Here is a 25,276-nt window from a genome sequence, read left to right on the forward strand (position 1 = left end):
ATGGGCCTCTTTTCCCCCCAAACCTCTGCAGAATTCTTCTAAGTGCCCCAAAAGAAGAAGAGGTTAAATGGGAGTTTGCACCTTCTTGTGCTCAAAGGTCAACCAGCTTTCAAATTCAGACCCCAAAGCAGCCGAGCTTTCTTGGGTTTGATGCTATAATGAGGAATTTGTTTGTTCTTTTGAGCTGAGTTCTAGGGGTGGAAAGGGAAAGGAACACACAGAGAAGAAGGAGAAGGCATGCAGAAGTCTAAATTATACACATAAGAAGCAGAAGTGGTTTCCTTTTGATAATCCAGAACCAAATAGCCAAACTCAAAAGCTTGCAGTAGAAAGTGATTCCTTACATAGGGCGAAAAATATCTGTGCGTTATTTCAAAACTATGTCTGTTGTTTGGATGCTTCCACTACAGTTAAACCACCTTTGAATATTCTGGCAACATTGCCATAATTTCTTTGAATATTTCTTTATGTCAGTTTGGTTTTGACCTGAAATAACGTTTTGGGGTTTCTCCTGCCAGGATGAAGTTAAGTTGGAAATATGAAGGCAATATTTTGTTTCCATTTGACATTCCTAGCAAGCGCAAAGAGGGTGAGAGCTGGGGATCAGTTGCATCACCTTTTACTTCAGTGGCCAGGAAAGTCAGATGTTTTAGTTCAAATCCCTCATCTCTCACCCTGCCGTTCTTACCATCTTGAGCATAATCATTCTGCCACCTTTTACACAGTCTTTCCTTCAGTAATGTAAACATGGACATCAAGCAGTTTGCTGGAGTATGGTCTGCAGATCAAAATTCATCACCATGGGAGAGTCCTAAGGAAAGGATTTCAGAGAGTGGCCTATCACTATATTGTCAAATCAATTACATGTTAAATGTTAATAATATAGTTCAAATGACAATTAAATCTCTCCAAGCAATTTAATTTTTTTTCTTTTTATTAAATTGCATTTTAAAACCAGAGGATGTACATTTACTTGTCAGCTACCATGTTATTACAGATTTTTATTCACTACATAACTTTTTTTTTGTCTGAGCAAATTTATAGTCATCAATGAGCAAAGGAAAAGGATGAATTTATTTTATCCTACATTTCACTGGCTTATTATCAAATTATTATGGTCTATTAACGACTCAGTGCTTGTGGAAAAAAACCCCACTATATTTTTCATATTTATGCAGGTGCCTTGGTATTCAGAGTCAGCTTTTGCAAGAAGTTAATCATCAAAGGGAAATAATGAATGTTTACATTACCTCACAAATTCTTCCCAATTTCCAAGCTTTGTTGTACTTTCTAATCACCTTGTTCTAAATTATAAAGTAAATTTTTTGCTTCAAACTTGTCTAAATATACCTCCCACAGCCAACTGATGTCTTAGGCTTTATGCATTATGGATTCTGGTACGTTCAGCGAGGAAACCTACAACTCATTCATTGCTTATCCTCTGTAACCATGAGCTCCTGTGGGTACTTTTCCTGAATTAGAGTTGGTAAAACTTGGAACAAATATTCTTTCTTTTTCCATGTGAAAAATTTACCTATTTCACCTGAAATTGCGGGGTATACTAATGCTGGAAAAACGCCCACGCTGGCACCCTCTCCTCTCCCTGCCCTGTCCGTTAACGGGTGCAACGCGCTTGGGTGTAGAAGTCCTCACGGGGGAATGTCACAGTCGCAGGCAGGTCCGTATCTACAAGAAGAGACTTTGGGTAGATGGTTCCTGGGGTCCAGCGTGAAATTTTTTATGCACCCTCTGAAGCTTTGGTACAAGCACCCGTCAAAGGTAAGAGTACAGATTGCTGTGCCAACATTGGCATGGCTTCCTCCGCTCTCGATGCGTTTCATATTTTGGATTATCTTTACCTGGTCCTACAGAGTGAATTCCCATCAGCAGTTGGGGCACAGTAGGTGCCTCCTTTGGAGAAATACCATGATGTACTTTCATCCCAAAGGAATCCAGCTGTTGCGTTTGGAGGTGATGCTGCTATGTAAACTACGTAGCATGAGGACAGGGGTTTCGGAGATTCGCATTAACGGTATAGTCCTGATGTGAACTAAAATGCTGATGTACCTAATGAGACGCACCAGTTGGCTCCCGCAGTAGGAGGCTTGCTATGTTCTTCAGAAGGTAACAGGGGATGAAAGCGTAAATGGTGAAACTTAAGTCAGGGTTCTGATAATTCTCTGGGGGTATACAATCCAAGGATCTTTCCTCCATCCAGTGAAGTAAATCTTTCTGTTTATTGAGAGAGTTAAGCTGTGAATAATCTGCCAGCTGCATATAGGTTATGTTTTTAAGATCTGCATCTACAATAAAGCAATATTTGTGGTGATTAAAAAAGAACTATATTTATGTCTTTGACTTATCTTTACCAGCCAATGAAATTATGAGTAGGTTCAATCCTATCAAACTTGGCATGTCATCGGCATTATAAAAGCCTGCTTTAGAGCTTTAAAGAGACTTGAAATAATATTTCTTATTTTGAAATGGAATGAACCGATGTTGAACAAGAACAATTTTGGTTCAAATGCTGTGTTAGGAATAATGTAAAAGGGGAGCTTGAATTGTATGAAAACCACTGTGTAAAATTTAAGGGCTGCATGCGTAGCTAGTGTCTATATTTCATAGTTGCTTTCTTTTTAATGCTCTGTACATTTTTATATTCTGCAAATTCTTCATCCAGTTACATGAAGGTTTATGCTGTATTAAAATTATTAGCAGAGCTCTGCCCCTTATCACCTTCTGGAAGAACATCAATTTGCCAAATGTGCTTAGTGAAAATTATTTTGCAACCTAAACACAAAGGAAAGGATGCAGACAGGTAGCTTTAGGTTCTTTTGGTTGAGCCCTCATTTTAAGACATCTAAACTACTTCTACTTTCATGGCATTATGAAGGTTTTAGTAAAGGTGATCAAAATTTTCTTTATTATGGAACTATTTCCTTTTAACTTGTACGTTTTAAAAAGCAACCCACAGTTTGACTGTAAAATTCAGTATCGTTCGCTCTGCCTTCAAAACAGGACAGGTCTTTTGCTCTAATGAACAGTGGTGCAGAACAAGTGGTCTAACCTGAGTAATAAAGAAATGATCCAGCTGCAGGTCTTATTCAATAGAGATTTCCACTGAAACAGCTGCAGCTGTTTCCATGAGAATCTGAAATAAATAACCTACCTTCTGTTGCTGCTGAGTAGCATACAAAGTAATGACTCTGGTAAATCAGGACTGGTATTTTAATTTAAGATTCACATAGCTAAACTAACGGACAATATCTGTTATAGTAAGTTGCATCCCCATGTGTGAAAGTGGGTGAGAATTATGCTACTGAAAATGATTTAGAGAAGCAGAAAATATCACAGAGGAGAAAAACTGATCCAAAACACAATGGACCAATTTCAACATGATTGATCATGATCAGAAGTAACTTCATGGAATTAAATTATTCCTCAGAGCAGTCCCAAGTGTATTCTGCACGCCTTCACAAACACCTGAGAGAAGCTCACATCCAACCTTTGTATAGTCTTTGGAAAAACGTGTGCGTTTTAGTTCTAGGACTGGGTAATCCTAGCAGCCTCTCGCAACAAAAATGGGAGAGAAAGGAGGGAGGCGGAGTGAGCCAGGAACTCAAGTGGTCTGTGCAGCCTCTGTGCAAAGCCAAGCAGCATCCTAGAGCTCTGGGCCTGGTGAGCCGTATGTGACTAAGGATTATGATGTCTTCTGTGGGACTTGCAGAGCACTGTAACAGACCTGAAAATGTTGTGGAAGACACGTTAAACTGGAAGGCATCTGCTAAATGAAGAATAGAACCAAGGGGGTTTGGAGGGAATTGATCCCCAAGGCAGTCCGGCCTTTTGTGAGCACATGGCATAGACTCAAAAATCAGTATGAAGGGATCAACTATAGAAAGAGAGGTCTGTATATAGTATAGGGCTCACGGTGGGGTAGTGACCAAAACCCAAACCATTGCTGTGTGAACTGTTCCCCCTTTCTTCGCTGTGTTGCATACTTGTGACCCGCAATAAGTATTAAGAAGCTGGAAGGTGTCTTCAGACCAGGTGGTGGAAGGGACTGTGTGGAGACGAGGTGGTGAGTGCCGAAAAACGGTTTCTTTTCACAGGCAAAGTTGAATGGGAGGCAGAGGGGAGCTGTGGCAAAACTCTTGAAGCCTTGCATGAAGTTAATTTTTTATAAAGGGAATTCTCCACCTAAAGGAAGCGGGATTCCAATTGGAGTTACCCTTTCAGAAGCCAACATACCTTTTCAAGTTTGCAGAACATCCTTTTTTCATGTCAGGCATGATGTGATGGCATCTAAATCCATTTGGCCAGCATCAGCAGCTTTTAGGTACAGATACGTGTTGGCAGTCTGGCCCTGCTCTCGCTCCCGGGTGCCCCCCAGCTCTCTGTGCCCCCCGGCAGGTCTCTCGTCAGAGTTAATTGGGTCTGCTCATCTCTCTTTCAAACTCAGGTTCTGAAAGCTCTGCAAACCTAAAGGTCATTGTTTTTCTGACATTTTTTTCTCAGTGTACTCTCTCCAAATAATCTGAGACAACAAATATAAACAACTTTTGACAGTTAATTTGTCCTAGAAATCAATCTAGAAATCTCTAGTAACCTATGTTAAATGTCCTAACTCCTTACTAGGACATAAATCTCTGGAATGCCATTAATACAAACTGACCACCTGTGTCAAGTAATCTGCTTTTCCTTTAAAAACATCACAGATATTTCTCACATTCTCCCCGTGTAGCAAAACACTTTAATTTCATTATAATCACATTCCTATCCCTCACCACTGATTTCAGTGTAATTTATATCTTACCCTGGTGCAAGGCAGAAATTGGTTTTGATGGTTCTAGCTTTATGCAGGTGGGAATTAGCAGAACTTTATATAAATTACAGAGAATGCTGTACAAAGTTCTTCTGAAGTCAAACACTGAATATGATTATATACAGAAAATTATAAACTGATTTTGGACTGTAAAGTTAATGTGAAAAGTGTGCTGTGTTTGTTAGAGTGTAAAAAACTCATGAAATGAACTTAGTAATAACTAGTTTTTTAGTGTTTTCATTTAGAATTATATCTCACTGGAAAGCCTTAAAAACAAATTGGAAAACATAGAGTGCTTTCAAAATGAGAATGTGGACACCATGGAGCTGTACGAAGAAATGAATGAGAAATGTGCTCATGGAACATATGCAGCCATGAAGCTTCTCTGAACTTAAATCTGCATAGATGCTGTTTCTTTTCAAAACAGTTGCATATAGTTCAGCTTAAATTCTAGTTTAAAACTGGTTAATTAAATATTTATTCACTTTTGGAAACTTGGGTTTTATTTTCTTTGCCTTTAATAAACCAGAAGCTCTACTTTTTAATCATGTTAATCTCTGTAATGAACTTTCAGTGCTTGTAAACATGTCATTTACAGCTGCAGCAAGATGTAAGTTTTTATGGAAAAATCTAAGTTTCTTCTTCAGACATTTTTATGCCTCTGCTTTGAGAGGAGGAATGTCATGGTTTTCAGCAACAGTTTTATTTTGTGAATGAGACAATTTCCTTCATAGTTTATACTACATTACAGTTCTATTTGATTATTTAAATATGTAAACAAATTATATTACGCCAGGTATGTTTTAAACATTTATTTTCAATGGCTGACCTGGGCTGGGCTGTTCCAGTTTGCTGTACCGGTATTTTGAAGGTACTAGCAGTCACTACAGCGATCAACACGCTTTGTGGGCCAACTTCCAGCCTTAACATAAAAGGTAAATATTGCTAAAACTGTGTGTGCTTCTTCCATAACATAGAAATGAAAAATATCCTTTTGCTTATTAACTGTAATGCCCTCCAAATTTTCACTGAAATAACTGAACTTTTTTAATTACATTGAGTCCAAACCTAACCCAGCATTTAAAGATTAAATGTACAGTGCAGTATTTCTCACTGCAGAGGTGGTGGAGCTATGTGAATGCTGGATCATTTGCCAGAGGTAAGGGTAATTGTTAATGGCAGGTTTCCCCAGGAACGTAATATCACCGTGTTCAGGGGTTTGCCCAAGAGAGAGGTGGAGGGGGAAAACTTCAGAGGAAAACAAACCTTTTCACACCCCTGCTCAGAACTGCAGCCAAGTCAAGTCTTGCCCGCTGTTCTAATCACCTATTTTTCCCTGTTTCACATTTCTGACAATGCCAGTGCTTTATGCTTATTTAATTTCTACCTAAAACTGATTTTTTTTTTTTAATCTCGGTAGAAAATCTTAAATGATCAATGGGAGGGGACCATTCTGGCCCCATGGACCCAAGAAGTGTGCGGGTTCCCCAGGGCAGGGCAGAGATCCTGGGCAGGCGCGCGTCAGCCCAGCTCTTGCTGCATGGAGATGCTGACTCTCATTTTGAAGATTTTTGCCTAGGAAACTGCTACTTCACTGCAAAAAGGGGGAGGAGAGAGGAGGGAGCAGGTTTCTAAAGACCTAAAAGTAACTGGATATTTGTATGTTCATTCTAGAAAGAGAAGGGGTGAGATGAGTTATTTACAAGACTTCAAAGATGCCTTGTGTTACTAGAGGCAGGCAAAGGTTTGAAACAGTCTATTTTATGATCTCTTATGATTCTCAGACTTTTATTTCTGGGCACTTTGTAGAAGTCAGCTAGGCTGAGCTAGTCTAAGGAGTTGAGAACTGTGAGCTGCTGACTTCAAAGGAAGATAGGGTGAGACTAAACTTTGGGCCAGGGAGGAGAGGGAACAGAAAAAGAGGAAGAAGTAGAAAGAAGCTTGAGCAGAGGCAGAAAATGGATATAGAGGACATTGGGGGAAAAAAAATATGTATTTGGAGAAGGCGTAAAAGAGAATTGAGGCAAAAGGATATTCACAATGTATTTGTGAAAGCAATGAGGAGTGACTGCCTAACAATTTCCACTGACTGCCATGTGCTGTTCCCTCTGCCTGTGGGATTAAAACTCACGTGTAAATTTGGTGTAAATCTAAACTGTTTATCATATGGGTGCCCCTTGGCTTTTCCCATGAATGCACAAAACCCAAAGTGACATTTCATCCGTAGGGTCTCCAGCACTGCACAGAGATATGTGACATAATGACGCAGCACCTTAACGTTCATCTCCCTGTTCTGTCTCATTAAATAATTGTAAACTGAAAATAGGAAGGAAAGGAAAGGAAGAGAGAAGTGTCTCTCTTTTTCAAAGAATATAACACGTGAATGGACAAGATACTCAGATGTGACCAGAACGAGGTAGTACAGACATGCCTTGGAAGCAGATTTATGCAGCTCCAGGTAGACCCTTTCCTTGAAATACAAGGAAAGAGAAAAAAAAAAAACAAACTCCCCACTGCTATTCATTTTGGTGCCTGATCCAGACCATAAGCTTTTATCAGGTCTCGGTAGAGCAGAGCATACTTAAAACGAGGAAATACGTAGAGCTGTCCTTCGCGGCAGATGGTTGGTGATAAATTGTCCTGTCACTAGCTGGAGGGTCCCCAGGCAAAATTGTTCTGGAAGACACCCTAACTGCAGAAGAAGTGCCACTTCACTCTCTGTATCGTACTCTGCTTTGCAGCACTGTCCAGTGCATTTTGCTTATGTACTTTTCCTCTGGAGAACAGCTTGTGGAATTATTCATGAATCTATTTGGTCAAATAGATTCAGTCTTCCCCTCTTAGAGTCTGGCCTACCAGCTTTACAAAGCATTGTTCAGGAGCTGAAGAACGTTTTAAATCAAACTTCATTTAAAGAAAATTGTAAAACTAGATTATAAAAAATAAACTAGATTATAGAAAATAAACTATGCTATAAAACTAAGCTGGTAAATCTGTGGGAGTTCTCACGCAGCCCACCCTTGGCAAAATCTCCTGGGTCCCAGCTGCTGCTAAGAGAGGACTGTGAATGGGACAGCCAACTGTCTGGGAAAGCATTTTCCCCAAAGTCAACCTTCAAAAATAGGAAGACGAATGTCAAGCGGGTTAAACGGGCGTAAGGGAATTGCAGTTTGCTGAGTTTGATGCAAAGGAGAGGTGTAGGTATGGGTCAGGGGGCCCTCGGCAGCAGAAGAGGCAGGTGTAATGAACGTCAGGGACCCGGGGGTGCTGGTAACCCCCAGGTTCTGGGGCACGTGCGCCAGCACAGCCTCTCAGGTGAGGTGCTGAGGGGCATTGAGAAACTGGTGGGTGCGTATCAACTTTTTCTAGAAGTCTAGCATTATGGATTATCTCTTGCGTTGCTGATACGGATTGCAAATGTTTAGTTCCCTGGTTGCTGCTTAATTATGTCATTAATAAACTGCTATAGTATTGACCTAGTTTAAACTACAGGCACTGAGCAGATTTTACCTGTGATATAAATCCACACATCAGTCTTCCATGTTTGAGTTACAAGACACCGTTTCATAAATTTTGTTTTGCGTACCCGTGTAAGAAATTGTTCACAAGCACCACCAAACATGCTAAGGCAGACAAGAACGTTCTTGAATTACTATTTCTTTTTGAAGCTGATGGGAAACTAATTCAGTGCTTCTTGAAGGAGGAAAAAAAAAAAAAGAATGATCTGTTCAATAGGTTAAAAAAAGAATCCCATCTCGAGTCCCGACCAAGGCCCTGAACACCAGCCTGCCCTTCTTGGTGATCAGAGGAAGACCATCCAAATTCAGCAAAAAACTGTCCAGATTTTTTTTGGTAGAAAATTTGGTTTTACATATATGAAAACACAGTTCTCTGGTGAAGTTGTGTTGGAGTATGGGAGGCAACGGACATTACTGATGAATGTGCACTAAATGGGAAAACTGAATTATCCTTTCTCATAAGCTGCTGGACTCCACTTTCTGTAGAATACAACAACTCTCAGTTTATGAATGAAAGGGAATTGCTTCTCACATTTGCGCAAAGAACCCCCAGGTCCAGCAGGAGGTAAAACCTGCGATGCTGAATGTCTGATACTGGCCTCAGGAAAACTTTAAATCGAATGTTTCAGATATTTGCTCTGCTTTTATTGAGAAGTAAATTGGGTTTGTATTTTAACTGGGTAGCACACAAGGTGAGGGACACGAGGAAAATTAGCCTTCAGTGGAACAATGAGATCTCGCCACCCTTTTTCATGTTGAATCAGGCTGTCCTCGAGAAGGGAAGTCAGTGTCAGACTCTGGCCTTCATCTCAAAGGTAATGTATGGATAGCGAATTTACTGAAATAGCGTTGGAGAACACAGTGCAGCAGTGAGGTTAAAATCAGGAAAAAAAGGAAGGTCATTAGATCAGAAAGAGTAAAGGTGGATATTTGATATATAGTGTAAACCTGTTAGAAAACCAATTGCAAACTGCTTCAAACAAGGAACAAAATGATGCTCATGCAGGTTTTAGTGAATTTCGCCTTTTCAAAATTTGATGCTTGTACACTGCCGTGGAGGTTGGGAATTCCCAACGGCAGGGTACGTCGCTACCTTCCTCTTAACTGCCCAACACTTGCCCACTGAAAAGCAGCTTTTCAAAAGTCAGTGAGAAAAGTCCCGGAGCCAAATGATACTTCAGCAATAACACAATTGATGGAAAAAAGACACCTCTGTACCTCATGTTTGTTGTTTTTTACCATCTCCCCAGTGGGAAAATATGTTTATTCATTTTAGTAGGTCTCCTTCTGAATAACAAGCAGAAAAGCACTTTCATAGTTGATTATGGCTATTGTACTTTTTTTTTTTCCTGTGTGATATGTCCTGACTTTAATGTCAGTTATCTCAGAGATGAAATTATGGAAAATTGGGTCTGCAGCATATGCAGTTTGCACTGTGTGCTGTCACTGCTTCCAAGGGCTGCATTTCAAGTGAAAGCTATGGTGTTTGCTCTCCCCAGAAAACTGGAGCAACTGCCTGTAGTTACACTCTAATCTCAGCATGGAGAGATTCAGCCATTAAGCTCCTATCAAGGTTAATTAAAGTTTTGAAGGCAAAGGTTTGAAATGCAGACATGCTAGAGAGAAACACATTTCCTCTAAGGATTAAATACGAGTCAGTGGCTGGAGCTCTTTTCAGCAATCTGTTAATTCCAGTCTTTGTCCAGGAGATTTTTACTCACCAGAATAAGACCTGAAGGGCTCAGGACACACACATGGTGAGCTGGGACCCTAACTCGAGCTGAAGCCCCATAAATTAACCAGGAGCTGTCAGCTAGCAGAACATGATCAAACAAAAACATAACAATAAACTGTTTAACAATTCTAAGATATAGAGCAATGAGAAGGGAATTGAAATTTGGATAAAAATACGCACTATGATCTTGAGAGCATTTGCATAATCTTTTAAAAACAAACTAAGCACTTTTCCGTTCATTTTTTTTCCTTTGTTTGTCCAAATAGGGTGAATATTCATAAAAATCAATTTTTAACACATCTATTGCACCAGCTTGGTCTTACTAAAATGAAGCAGAAGATTCAGCATTTGAAGTATCACAGAAGAAGGATATTAGCTAACGCGATGCTAACAATTTCATACAGATGTCTACTTATCATGCAAATAGTTTATTTAGATGCAAAGACACATTAGACTCCACTGATCGGAAAGTGAAAAATGGTAGTTGCTTCATGTTGTTCCAGTGTATGTGATCAGAATTTCAGTGCGTTCTCTCTCGTAGTACATCAGATAGCAACACTGAAATAAGCAACAAAAACAAGGGACACACAAACTCCGTATACAAAGGAGGCTTGATTTCTAATATAGTGGGTATTAGTGTTAGATGATGGGCTGCAGAAGAGCAGATGCTTTTGAATCAGCGGACCATTATGCAAACAGCTGTTAACAAGACAAAGCATCAAATTTCACTTACTGTACTCTTAATTTTACTGCTACTATGCTCATCACAAGCAAATTTCAGTATGACATTTAAAAGGAGGCCTCAGCTGGTTTATATAGTACTTTATAACCCTTGATTTGCAAAAGGCCAGCTGACTGATATTACTTTTGAGTTCCAGAAAATAATACAGCTTATAGCCTTCTGTGGAACATGAATGGGTTTTCATTAAATCTTAAACCTAAGTTGCTTCTTGACCTTTCCCCAATATCACACCTATTTTTTTTCTCTCTAAATGATGCTCAAACCCTAAATGTTGGTACATCACTTTTATCTATTACTATTCCTCAAGATGACTTAATCGTCCTTATATCTAGCATAAAGGTCTTGCTTTTGCACAGAGCTGTTGATAGGATGCATAATGAAGGTCCTCCATTTCACAGTGGGTCAGATAACTGAGCACTTAGCACATATCCCACAGCAAAGCACTGTTCTCTGTGTGCTAAACAGACCACAAAACATTTCAGCTCCTGGAAAACACATCATTTATTCATACTAGAGCAAGTTATTTCTGAAGGCAACAGATGAAACAAAACTCTTTTCTTTGACAAAGATGGGCTTTTGACCAGTGCAAGTACCTGCAAATAGGGAAAAAAGCAATTGAGAAACGTCTTTCTGATATTTCTCAGTGATTTTGTGTTGAAGGGAACCACTCTACATGTCAAACTAAAGTCTATTGTTCACCGTGTTCAATATAAGTATCCAATTTTGTTTTCTCTTCCTCCATTATCACTTATCAAAGCTTAACTGATCACGCTGCCGTTGAGGGGGTGGATGGATGCGTTCCTCCACAGCAACCTGCAACCATGCAGGAGGCAACTGCCCTTGGCTGCCCATCGCCAGCAATCACCATCCGGGCAACTGTACTGGCCAAAAAGGACGGCAACATCAAAAGGTGCTTGTGGCCACATCCCCGCTCTGTGCAGCGCAACACGAGAAGAGGGTTTTCGCCATGTGTCCACGTTTACCTCTGTAATGTTAAGAAGCACGTAACGTAAATGTTTAATTGCATGCTCTCTAACAAGTTGCTACTGAAAGTCTGAATATATGGTCTGGTCCGCTTTGTATTTCACTGATGTCAAAAGGACAAGAATAACAGGTGGCATTTCATCCTCTGTGTAAATGGGCAGTTGGGGGCTGAGCAGCAGAAAGATACCACAGATAAAAGATTTGTGTGATCAGTGCTATTTTTTCTGCTTTACAGAATTGTTTTGCGGAGTCTTGGGCAGTTGCTTAGGCCTTAAGGTATTAAAGTTTATATATCACTACTGCAAATTTTTCTCCTTGAGAGCGGAAACTGCCAAGCAGCAAAAAAAAGAAAAGCTAACAGAATTGCACTTCGTGGTCAGGTAACTTTTTATGAGTCCCTGTTGTTTATTCTGCAGTGTACACCCAATATCAGTTACTAAAATCACAGTGGAGACTCTGTGAATCCATCAGAGATAAAGTCTGTAAACATGATAAAGCGATGTCATGTTGTCCTCACTATCAGTTCATCTCTTTTTTTTTCTTTTTAATCTCTCATAGGTGACAGTGGTGATAAAAAAAAAAAACAACAAAACAAAAACCTGAGCCAATGTGTTGTCCAAACCCCAGTTGTTCTTACAGCGTATTTATGTGTTTAAGAAGTCAATGGTGTCATCAAAAGGATGACTGAATCAAAACCAAGGCAATTTATTAGGGTGGAATGTAATGTAGGAAGGATGTAAATTTTTATCTAACTTTTGTGTTCTTATGTCTTATTAATGAATAAAAAAGCATTTAACAGACTTAAAATAAAAACATTATTTTTATCCAAGGAGCTGTTGCATGATGTTTTATATCTATTTACATGCATGCTTGAATACATAGAGTTGGCAGCATAAAAGATTTGCATTGTTAGTTTAACCCTCAAAACAACTATAATATATATATACTCTCAGCTTATTTTTCTTCATTTATGTCCACTGAAACCCTCATGGATTTTCCTGGATTTGGGATTAGACTCGGAAAGTGTGGCTGTAACACCTGTTATTGATAAGCGTATGAACCGTGTTCCTCATCCAGCATCTCTGATCGTACCGACACAGACAGAAACGTTTTTCAGAGGAAACAGCTATTGTTCTCTTGACACGATCTTGCCCTGTGCATGAGTATAAATAATTTTCTGCATACTCTTCCCGAGGAAGAGCTGTGCCTGTGACATGATGCAGTAGTTTTTGCCCAAGTGAGAACGTCTGCGTGCAGAAGTGAAATAACAGCAGGAGGAGCCGCCTGCAGAGACATGATTGCCTAAGAATCATCCCCAAAATGTTAAAGCCTCTGTTTCTGTCTTTATTTTAGCATCATTTATGTTTTCTGTTTCTATCTGGCTGTGCTTAGCCTGGCACTGTGCACACTGTGACTGATACTCTCTTACCTAAGTGCCAGCTTTTGCTAGGTTGGGTGTGAAAATTGTGTCCACGGGATGCTCAGCTGATATAAGCAAAATTGTCTGGGAGGCCAGACATGAGCCAGCTTCAGACCCGAGAGACACTCTGTGTACGTGTCTGAACCTTGCGGATCCTACCCCGAAAGCTGTGCAAAAAAAAAAGTGACTATTAAAAAGAGCACAGCAACCTCAGCCAGATTTTCAGTATGTGCTGTTAAATATATAAAAGGGTGGCAACCGATGAGTGGTTGGGGATGCAGGATCAAAGGATGAATACCCTTGGAGAGGGAATATTTCTCTCTGTCATTTCTCCTACCACTGTTGGTACTTTTCATATTATACTGCACCTGCTGCTGTAGTGACATTTATACATTTGGAATTAGGATCCATCCTCCTGACCCAGAAAGCTTAGGTTTAACTGAGATAATGCAAACAGTCAATAAGCAAAAGGCCAGAGACAGGTTTTACAACAAGGTAATCAGACTGGTGTAGAGGTGGTGAAGCGTGACCTCCTTCTGCTGTCAACACTGCTGTTCTTTGGCAAACACTTTTCTCTAGCAGAGACTTTTATTGCATTTGGAAATCATCATCCAGACTTATGCTTGGGTTCACTGCATTGGAAACCTGCATGCTGTAAATCACTACAGTTTTAATTGGTTTCACAATTTACATCAGATGTGCATTTATTTACTACCTGAGCCAACCAGCCCATAAAGAACCACGTTTGTCCCGAGTGACCTGATTAGGAGGAGGGAAGGTGCCGGCAGAGACCGACAAAAGACCTAGTAATATCGGGGAGGCTTCTCATCAAGGCTTAATATGAATCAGAAGCAAATCACTGGAGAAAGTACATTAAAGAATGTGTTAGCAGTATCTGTTTGATATTTACTTAGAAAAGCTGGAAATGATTAGCCAGGAGAGCAGAAGTGTTTGCTTAGCAATTTCTCCTCCAGTGAAGAACTGGAGGGCAGGAAAAGAAGAAAACGCAGAAGAGAAACTCCCAGAAGGAGGACGTAGGGAGCTGCTGAACTCAAGGTAGGGGAAAGAGACAATTGTCAAGTGAAGCAGCTAATAGAGGGTTGTTGAGACACCTAATTTTGCTGCTAGGGCGCTAGTCCCCTCCACAGGTGATCAGGAAGGATTTGGGACTTCTGGGATTCAGCAGCTTTGTGTCCTGGTCAGGCGTGCCAGGTTCGGTGTTTTGCGGTCGAGGCTGCGAGATGTCTGTGCTTGTTCCCCCCACTTCTCCTCTGCAAACACCTACAGCTGGTACACTCAGGAGCAACTCCTCCGTTGGCTGAAGAAGAACATCTTTGAGGAGCTGCTCTTGGTAAAAGCACATGGTCGCACGTTCCCAATGGACGGTGGGAGGGGGACACAGCCTCACCCCACACACGCTTCAGAGGTCGTTTGCCCCACAACATGGGTTTGGACAGGATGAATTCAAGCTATGCAAGACGAAGTCTAGATGCACACAAGTAAAAGGCAAAATAATAAGCTACCAACAGAGCGTGATCAGTTCTGGAGGTGAATCCTCTACTAAACTGGAGAAGAGGGGACAGCAAGGCCAGGTACTGCAAGAGCAGATGAATACCAAAACTCCGTTCTAAAGCTCTCAGGTTTCAGAATATAATCCCCAAAATCTCCTTAAATCACACTAGATGTAGTTGTCATGTGTCTCACGGGTCATCTGGGACCATTACTTTTACTAGTTGAACTGCCCACAGATTCATTTTCTGGGTAAAGAATTTGCATTTCAATGTGGGGATTAAAAAGAAGTTTTCATACTAACCATGGAAAAATACGTTCCTATAAATGAATCCTTTGCTCCTTGAAGAACATTGGAGAAAAAAAATCATTTTTTAATGAACAAAATTGCTTTCTGAACTCCAGCCCCGAGAAGTTTCTCCTGTCAGCACAGGCTGAGCGTGCTGCATACACGTTCATGAAGGATAATCTTGGGGCTGTACACGGGCTCCAGCTTCAGGTGGCTGAGTAATTCTGGAGTAAAAAGCCACCTCCTCTAAGAAAATAGTCTACTGGCAACCTCCAAAGTCACGTTTTAAAGAAGCAACTGTAAGTCTAATTTCCAAAATACTCAAGTTGAGTGTTCATCTTAAATATCCAAACCAGCCAAGACTCCAAAGTCACAACTGCCTGACGTCTCTATGCTGCGGTACAAGTGGGCAAAGTGAACAGAAATTAGGCATAGAAGTAATTTGTTTTACTGATACTTACCTTATTTTACATGGAACAAGTGAGATTGTCTATTCCTTGTAATAGGACATCTCCCTTGAGCAAGGCGAGCCTGTCCCGCTTGCGGTTCGGGGTGCCCACGACTCCCCTGCTCCCTCTGCTTGTACAGAACAGAAGCACTTACGGCATTTCCTCCTTTCTAGGGCTTTTATTTCTCTTGGACATAATAAAAATAAGGATATAAAGGAGATGGATTGTGTTCGAACTGCTCTGTGTATAAACACAGGATTTCGGTCTGCAGGGGTTTTCCTTTGGTATCCATCACACTAAGCACACAGTCAAGGGGCAAAATGCACAAAAAAAGTAACCGAGCCAGTGAGAAAGTGTAGTGGCTCATTTATTAAATTAAGAAATAAAACATGAAGATTTTTTTTTCCTAGGACGTATGGAGTGGTGTTGGCTTCTAAGACTTGTTATTGGCACTGGCTCAGCAAGTGCCAACAGAATACAGAAAAACCAAGCTGAGAACAAAATGTTTACATCAGTGGTTCTTTAAATGAAGAAGTAATACCAGCTGCAGTCTACAATGTGTTTATAATTCACTAGTGCTTAAACGAGACACATCAACCAGGGCTTTACACATCAAATACAACGCTAAACTGTAATTTTCTATATGATAGGCTATTTAATAAAATATTTCTGCTCCATCCCCAGTCCCAATTAAGGTTGCAGTCAACAGGAGATGGAAACCAATTTTGTTCCTGACACATAAATAAGTTTTAAAGTGATTCGGTATGCTGATTAAGTTATTCATAACAAAAGAAATGCATATATTTCTCATTAATTTTACCTTGAAGCACAGAAGTACATCCACTTGAGAATATATAGCATTTTGGTTTTATTTATTGATATTGCAAGGCAGGGCTATGAATGCAACAGCTTTGGTATGAGCCATAAAACTCATCTGTAGTAATCAAATTGCAAGCAGCTGTGGATGCAGTTTAAACTGAAAAACATACCTTTTAATTATCTACATTACCTTCTTTGGCAATTCATGCTGGATCCAATATTTGTAGACAGTTTTTATAAGAATTCTAAGAATTGCATATACAGGCAAGAGTGACCTTAGTTTTAAATATGTGAGCAGCAGTCCAACATATTTTCCAGGAATCTTGGAAAATTTAGGCCTGAAGGGTCCACTGGAGATCATCTGGTCCAGCCCAATCTACAAAGCTGGGCCAACATGAAAGCTGCTCAGGTTGTTCAATGCATTGCTCAGTTAAATTTTGAGTTTCCAAAATGGAGAATGCACAAAAGAGTCATTCCTCCGGGGGAAAGCTGTCTCAGCACTTGAGAATCCTCGTCACTTTGTGGATTTTTTTTTTCCCTTCCCTAACTGGAATATCCCTTGTTGTGACTTCTCACCAGTGCCTCGCGTCTTTTTTCCATGCATGTTTCATGTATAATATATAACACTCTGCATTTTCCCAGAGTGTCACATCAAAAGAACACTTCAGTTAACTGGTTCCCATTCTACCAGCAACAGCATTTAACACTGATTTTAGATCGATTTCAGGTTAGCACAGAAATTAGGTCTATGGAGCTTTTACATCTATTTGGTTGGCACGACTGGAGCCACATGGGTTTTTTGTTCTTTACATGCTAGGTTGACAATGCCATTGGATGAATTAATTTTAATTCATTCAGAGAATCGTTTGGGGGGGGAGGGGGGTTGGCAAGTTATGTCCTGCAGTTTTCTTTCTACATCTTCACCTTCTTCGAATTCATGAAAGTTCTTTGGTTTCCAAATCCATTGCTCTGGCTTATAAAGGACTTTTTGCAGCGAATCCTCCGCCTCAAATTCTGCTGTACCCTGTACGCATAAATAATATGAAATTCAGACATAGTGTGTAGGCCAAAGTAAGTTCTGTGGCTAAAATAAGTTTGCTGATGTTTTAGTTCTCTTAAAAGTTTTTTTTCGCCGGTTGCCACCCATAAGGGTGAGTAGGTTCACTGCTATGGAAGGAAAGTATGGTGATGGCAACGGACCCAGAAGAAGGTGCGAATCCTCTTGGGACAGATTTGGACCTGGAGCACAGCCGAGGCGGTTTGGTCCATGACCGTAGGTTCCGCTAGGAGGGAACACGTTCCTCGTTGGCGCTCCTACCCATCCCACGGCAACTCCTCTGCGTGCTACCAGCCTGCGGTCAGGGCAGCTGCTAAGGATGGAGAAAAGAGAGCAAGCGAAGAAGTAAAGAGGTCGCCCTTTTTACTGGAGAATAAAACTGTATTCTGTGAGATGGAACAGCTGGCAGGAGGTTATAGCCGATGGTGAGGTGCAGCCAGATTTACAGTTATGGCTAAGTTACAGATGTACCTGTGAATTTATATTCTGCAGACAAGCTTTTATTGCTCTAATGAGAACCCATGTACTCTACTGTGGAGCATTATTGTAATGCTAGTTAATAAAAATTGCATTGATGGTTCCTTCTTTTGCCTTGCAGTGTGACTATAGCATTTTTCTTTTTGTTTAGCCATACACTTTGTCACTATGGTTGATGTTGTTTGCAAGCCTGTTGCATTTCAGAGAAGAAATTACTTCTGAAGAAAGCAGCTCATTACCCGTGGAACACAGCAAAATGAAAATCGTATTTTGTTTGTCTTGAGGCTCTTTGTATCTTAATTCTCCAAATGGCTTAGATACCACAGCTGTATAAAATAAGCCATGCTTGATACACATACAAAAATGGCTGCAGCTACTTTTAAGTTGCTCACTTGCACATGTCCTTTAGAAAAACTGGAAGAAAGTATGCTAGCTTTGCATTAACTTGTTGTATTTAAAATGTCACGGACACTTATGAAACCACACATAATGAATATAAAAACATATAAAAATGTGATACAGAGAGAAGAGTAAAATGAAGTTTAAGAACCTGGTTAAAAACGAGTTAAAACTGAAATGTAATTTAACCTAAGCTAGAAAATACCCACAATAACAGTGGACGGAAATCTATTAAAGTGAAAATCTGTAAATCCATCTGGTTATTTTAGTAACCTAATAAATTTCAGCACTTCTGGCTGAGAGTTTATTATGATTTAATATATCTGCCTTACCACATTTACTGTCTAATTTAACAATGTAGCATCAATTTCTACGAATTATATGTGTTGTAAACTGAATAATTCAAGAACTGGAACACTTAAACAATAAATGTCTAAAGGTTATTGTTTTATTTTTCTTTTCATAATTTCTTTTCCTGAGATTGTGGATTTCAAAATTATAGGAGAACTTTATACATATATTTTTCACTTGCTGTTTAAAAATGTTAAGGGTTTTTTTAAGATATAACAAGAGTTTTGACAAGCAATATCTTTTTTCTTGGTGAAGGACTATCTCGTAATATTATTTCTCTTCCAAATTGTGGTCTTGACACATCCTAAAAACAGACCACAAGATAGAAAAGTATAATAAATCTCTGTTTATTTATGAGCGTGTCCTTTCAGTGAGTGACAGCTGAACCTAGGGGAAGTTTATTTAAATTTCCTTTAGTGGGTGAATCGGGTAGTGCTGTCAAAACCTACTTACCTCTGTCAAATGCACATAGTGATGTTTTTACTAGCAATCTCTTCTATAACCATCCTAGTTTATCCACTATTTTTTTCTTGGAAAGTATCTTCTTTGCAGAATCTGAATCTCCAGTGACTAAAAAAACAGTGATTCCACAGAACGAGTAATTATTTCATTACATTAAAACTGCAGGTATTGTTATACATTCATTACACAAGGACATGTATTCCTTCAAGAATATTTTAGGCAAAGAAATTCTATGTATAGAAAAGAATTAGAATAGAAAACACCTGATTTACTGTAATGTGAGATTAGTGTGGACCAACTAGAGAAGTGTTATCTCAGTTTTTGAAGGCAGTTATACATATATGGATTTCCCAGGGGATTTCAGGGACTACCTTCTCCATTTAGAGCAGGGTTCTGCTCTAATTCTTGTCCATGGTGGCCATCCCAGAAAGGACAAACATTACTCTCAAACTGTTTTTCATTCCTCCACTTTTCATTTACCACTTTAAATATGTCAAAAAATTCAGCTACGTTTGAGTGTCATTTTCTGTGAGTATTTCTACAGCATTAACCCTTAAGTAAGAGACATGATGAACAAAAACCTCCTAAGAAAAGATTTATCAGAATGGGAAGCTTGCTCTCAGCAGGAAGAACAGATCGATACCTTTTTTTTCTCCTTTATTTCACAATATTTGACCAAAAAAACCCTTTTCAGTAAAAAAGCCAGGCTGGTTTAAGGTACAGTTTTACACAATCTATCATCAAGCTTAACTGTGATTTAATTGCTATTTGTAGTTTTATTCAGAACCTGTCTCTTCAGGCCTTAGTGATGCTGATTCCAGCCATTCACGGCTGATAATCACATCATTTGAAAAACAATGACACCGTAACCGACAAAAAAACCTGAACTGTGTTTTCCTAATTTTAGTCATAAGCAGCTGAAGAGGCACCAAGGCCCAAGCAAAGTTCTACTATGAAAAATTCATCATAGATCTCCTCTCTAAATCTTGTTTCCTCTGCAAGTATGTTTTAATTATCTTTACCACTTGGTGAATTAGAATAAGCTCTTGAGAAAGGAGGGAAGAAATAAAACACAACATAGAATAGCACTTGTCAGACCAAGAAATCCCTGAAAAGTAACAAAGTTCTTCTTATCAGCTTTGTAGGTTAATATTAAATTATTAACTTTGACTTATAACTGTTATTTAAAAGACTAAAAAAAACCCCACCTCCGTGCAGTTAATTTATTAGAAGATTTCATAGCAACTTCAAGATGCAAAAAACTCTCTTTTAGGAAGTTCAAAGGTATAGCTAAGATCAAATGGGACAGATTGTTTTAAAAATATATATGCTATCATGATATGAAGACTCATGGTTCCTAGGGACTATGAAATACAAGCTCTGGGAAAAATCTGAAGGAGTCAAGTAATGACTTGGTGTTCAGACTGTGAGATTTTCAGCTTGTAGAAAGTGAAAAGACTGACATCCTGAAAGACTGCCAGGAAACCTTAACCACAGCGGGTTTTTTCTTAGTCTCGGTACGTTTAAAAGCAATACATACTGTATTGGGCCGAAACAGTCATCTGACAGATATTTAGCTGGGGATGTCATCCTCAGACATGGCATCATACACGTAATTTTGTCATGAGTGGCTAGCTCATGAAAGTGGACTCACTACACCTTTCTGATGTTTTTCCTGCTGACACCAGACTTACTTAAAAATGTTATTAAAACTACCGGGCGTATTGAAATGTAGAAAAATATTGAAAACTAAACATACGAATGCAAGCCAAAAAGAAAAAAAGAAAAAACAAAAAAAGAGAAGAACCACCTGTTCTGTTTATTTTTAATTATACTATGCAGTGGTCTTACATGACAGGTGAGAAAGAGAAGACTTTTTGGCATTGCATCAAATGAATTAATACGCAGCTTAAATGCATCAGGAAGCATACATTGCAGTGGGGCTAGGTTTTTTTGTTTGTTTGTGATCACAAGTGAGCAAAATTTCTATATGGCTCATGTGTTCTGGCACACAGCCTGGAAAGAGGCATTCTGTGAGCGCCTGCTCCCGTGAACCATGCGGGAGTTTAAATCGATGTATTCTTAATCATTTCTCTGCAAGCAAACGGTACGTACTGGTTACTAGTTAGCAAAAAGTCCTTCTCTTCCTTTTAAGTATTTGGATTTAATTGGTTTATTCTTGGACTCATGTGCATCCGAGGGTCCATACCACATCTTTGATGTCAGGAACAGAGGATCCTGTTTGTTTAGAATAGAAAATCCTGTTTTAAATTAAGTTAGTTAATCATTTTTAACTTCAAACCACTTTAGTAAAAGCTAGAGAAGTAGCCAACATTACCCTGTACTTTTCTATACTTTCCTGATTGATGATACCTCTCTCTTGGCAGGAAAACGGACCGTTGACCCAGCCAAGAGCGACTTAGAGGTCAAAGTGAGGAGGGGGATACCTCCCCAAACGACCACCCGAGGACTGCTGGCATGCGGAGAAGGCATTTGATGTGTCATGGTTATACAATCTTCTGCATATGCATTAGATAGTCTGAATATCTACTAGGCAGGAGTGATTTAATGAATCATATGTAATTGTTACTGTCTAAAAGAGGCACAACTGATGAATCCCGTGTGCTTGATTTGCGGAGAGTCCACCAAGCACCCAGGCCTGAATAAAAAACAATATCTCGCCTGAGTGTGTGAGATCGATCTATTGCACAGCAGGCAACGAACCTGCTTTTAGGACGACATCTTGACAATTCATTTTTTATGACAATCTGGATTTTTCTGAGAAAGTTCAGGCACTCGTGTTGCACTGCACCAGTCTTACTTGTTGTGGCAGTATGACATAAGCAGGCTTGCTGTGCAAATTGTACTTTTTTTTCCTGTCTTTTCTTCTGCAATACACGATCCCTGATTTAAAGAAAGGTGTCTGTTATGGCCTAAAGATATGGGACCTCTGGGATTGAGATAGGAGGATCTGGATTCAGCCTCCCATTCTGGCCAGGATGGAGTATCGCCTTGAATCCTTTCTCTCCCACTTCAGAGGAACACTCTGTATGTTACTCCAGGCTGAACTGGCTCTCCAGCTGCATCTTTAATTTCGCTTTTCAAACGGTTAGAAGTTTCTGTCATGTGTAGGTTTATTTTGGAAACTAGTTAGAGTTTAGGTTAATATTAAAAATTACAATAGTAAATCTAACAGGTTAACATATGGGAAAAAAAATATTTCTAATCATTTGGAGTACCAGAAATTTATCTTATAAGCCAGTGAAGCAGCACCTGAATACTTTTGTGGTGCACAGCTGTAAACACAAGTCAGTCACACTGCGTGTGAGGGAGCAGAGCAGAATGACATACAAACAACACATTTTCAGTCAAAAACCCAAGAAATATTAACTGTGCCACAGCCAGAACACAACGCTCGATTAGATATTTTCCTTATCAGCATGTTGGATGCCAGCAGAAAGGGTATGAAAAATGAAAGAGGAGTTATCATTTTGCTGCTGTGTAAAGCCTCGGTGTGCTCATGACTTGGACGCAGTGAGCGGCTCTGGGCTTCTCACCTCAGGAAGGTCCCCGTGGGGCCAGAAAAAGGACAGTGACATGATTTTGGGGACAGAAAGCTGCCTTGGGAAGAGAGCATGAATGGTCGGGATTCCTGGTGAAGAGTGGGGAAGGCTGGGGGGGGGGCAGTGCCTGAGTTCACGAAACCCTCGTGGCGATGGAGATGGTGAACGCGGCGCTGATATTCACCAAATAACACTTGGCTCGGTTTAAAACAAGTGAAAGGAATTTCGGTGTTTAACGAACTTCAGTGCTTGATTGCTTGCCCTGGGAGGCTGCAGTGGAGGCACAGTGTTAGCGGGGTCACAAAAGGGGTTATTCAGCCATACTGGAAAGGGACATCGGGGTGCACCCTCTACAGCAACCGTGGACTGTGAAGGCACAGGGGGAAAAGGGACAACAACAGAGGGGCCACATCCACGTGCGCTGCACAAACACAAGCACAAGCCTAGATGGACTTGGGGAGCATTTCTTAAATTCCTCTATTTTTACATTTTCATCCTCTTAAGCAGCAAAACCCCAGGGTGAATGCAGGCTTGTTATTGCCTGGAGCTGTGTCACCCAGGTGGGTGCAATGTTCCCTGCTGCCGCCCTCGATGCAAAGTGCCACCATCTCTGTTTCCCTCTGCCCACGAAAGCTGGAGGCTGGGGCATGGCTTTCTTTTGGCTGGGGAACAGTAGGTAGCTGAGCTTCTGGTGGGAGTCCATAGTTTTGTTTCTGCTTTCAGGAGAGCCTCTTGGAGCCCAGTGGTTTAAGGCTTTCCTTGTACTGCAGCGATGGGGAACATGCTTCTGCAGAGGCTGGTTTTGGCTGCTCACCTGCAAACAGGTACGCCGTGCTAAGCCTGGTGATGGTAATGGAGTTGTTTCTGGCATTTCTGCTGTTGTAAAACCATGTTGTGTTCCTTCGGTCCTGGAGAGAAGTTGGCTCCCCTGTTTCCTGGGGGCCTTTGCTGCTTTCTGTGGGTTCAGTGGTGGCCAATGCCCCTCTGCTCATTGCACAGAGCCTGGCTTGGCTTTTTTGCCTTAATATCCCTGAGACTTGGCTTTACGTGTCCTCTTTGTTACAATTCTCTGCCGTTTTCCCCCAGATCTCCTTGCTATTGATACGTAAGCTTGACTTGTTTCAGGAAAATCTTGTAGTGAATAAATTACTTTTTTTTGTAGGTCAGTGAAGGGAGGGAGTGACCTCTCTTTCTTTCTCCCCCTTTCTTGGTTAAAAAAGCCTTCAAGTTAGTAGATAGGTAGGTAATAAAATTCCTAGAGGGAAAAAAAGACACTACAGAGGCTGGAAAATCAGGGTGTTCTATGTCTGTATTAATTGACGTGGAGCTTGTTCTCAATAGCATTCAAAATGCAGATGTGGAAATGGTAATAAACCATCTATCACAGATGTCTCCAGTGAGAGGGTCTGACACGTGAGAGCAGGCTGTGTTGTGACACCTTTCCTAAACATACATTATCTCCCCCCCCCGTTTTTTAACTGGCGGTTGTGATAGTAGAGATAGCAAAATTTATTAACGTGAAAAGCAAACCATGCACGAACGTTACAGACATGTAGCTTTGCACAACAAAGTTATGTTTTGAAGTGAGACACTTTATAGATGTCATGCAGAAATATATATTTGCCTTATTTTTCAAAACTTTGTATGGATAGCCTTTTACATTCATTATCTTCCAAGAATAGAAAGCACTGGTATTTCATTTGCATTAACTGAATGAATGTTTTCTGTTTGATTTCGTCTTTAAAATCATTTTATCTCATTCTATGTTATCTTGAAATTTGTGTGGATTTCTAGTAATGATTGCTGCATAAATTTAGCTGTGTGTCTCTGCTAGTGCCTGCCAATCAAGATATTACATTTAAAAATACCTCAGCAACTATCTTGATGGGCAGCAGCATTTTATATACAAGAGCAGAATCTAGAAGAGTGTTTTTACATTTATTAAGTGTTGCAATTAAAATTGTGACAGCATGAGATGCTTTGGGGATAGGAAAAGCTGTCTATACTGAATTAGAGCTGAGTATCATCCCAGGCAGGTGGCCTGGGATGTTTTATTGCAGGACTGGGTATGTGACTGACAGGCTGTATCTAAATGGCAGGTGGAAAAGGGTGATACTCATCTAAACAAGCGTGTGTTTTCAGGCTACAAGCACACTCCTAGTCCAGAGTGAATTCTTAGCAGTTATGAGTCCTACCTAGCAAACATCAGAATAATTCCTGCGCTCTATTAAAAAAACAAAAACCACCCCAAAACAAACCACACTTTGATCAGCTCCAGTTTTACTCCTACTCTAGGGGAGTATTTGCCTTTGCTGGCAAATGCAAACATTTCTGTGCAAAATTTTAATTTTATAGTCCTGACTGTTCTATGTGCCAGGTCTTTGTCATTATAGCACCCAGAAGCTTCGAACACACCTGTTAGCAAATTTTGATGCAGCTCTTGTGCTGTTGGAGTATTTTCCTTATTCCTTGTAAACTGACTATCTGAAATCACTAAATAAACAGTATTTCCAGGTTTTTTTAATGTTCAGAGGGGGGGAGATAAGAGAATTTTCACTACGGATCTTAAAGAATGCATTTTCACTATAATTTGCAGAGCATCTGGAGCAGAAGCTGTGGATGATCTCATTGCCTTTTTTTTTTTTTAAAGTTGATTTATTTATGATTTGCTGTGGAG

This window comes from Haliaeetus leucocephalus, unplaced genomic scaffold (genome assembly GCF_000737465.1).
Source record: "Haliaeetus leucocephalus isolate CR32 unplaced genomic scaffold, Haliaeetus_leucocephalus-4.0 Scaffold173, whole genome shotgun sequence".
Lineage (NCBI taxonomy): Eukaryota > Metazoa > Chordata > Aves > Accipitriformes > Accipitridae > Haliaeetus > Haliaeetus leucocephalus.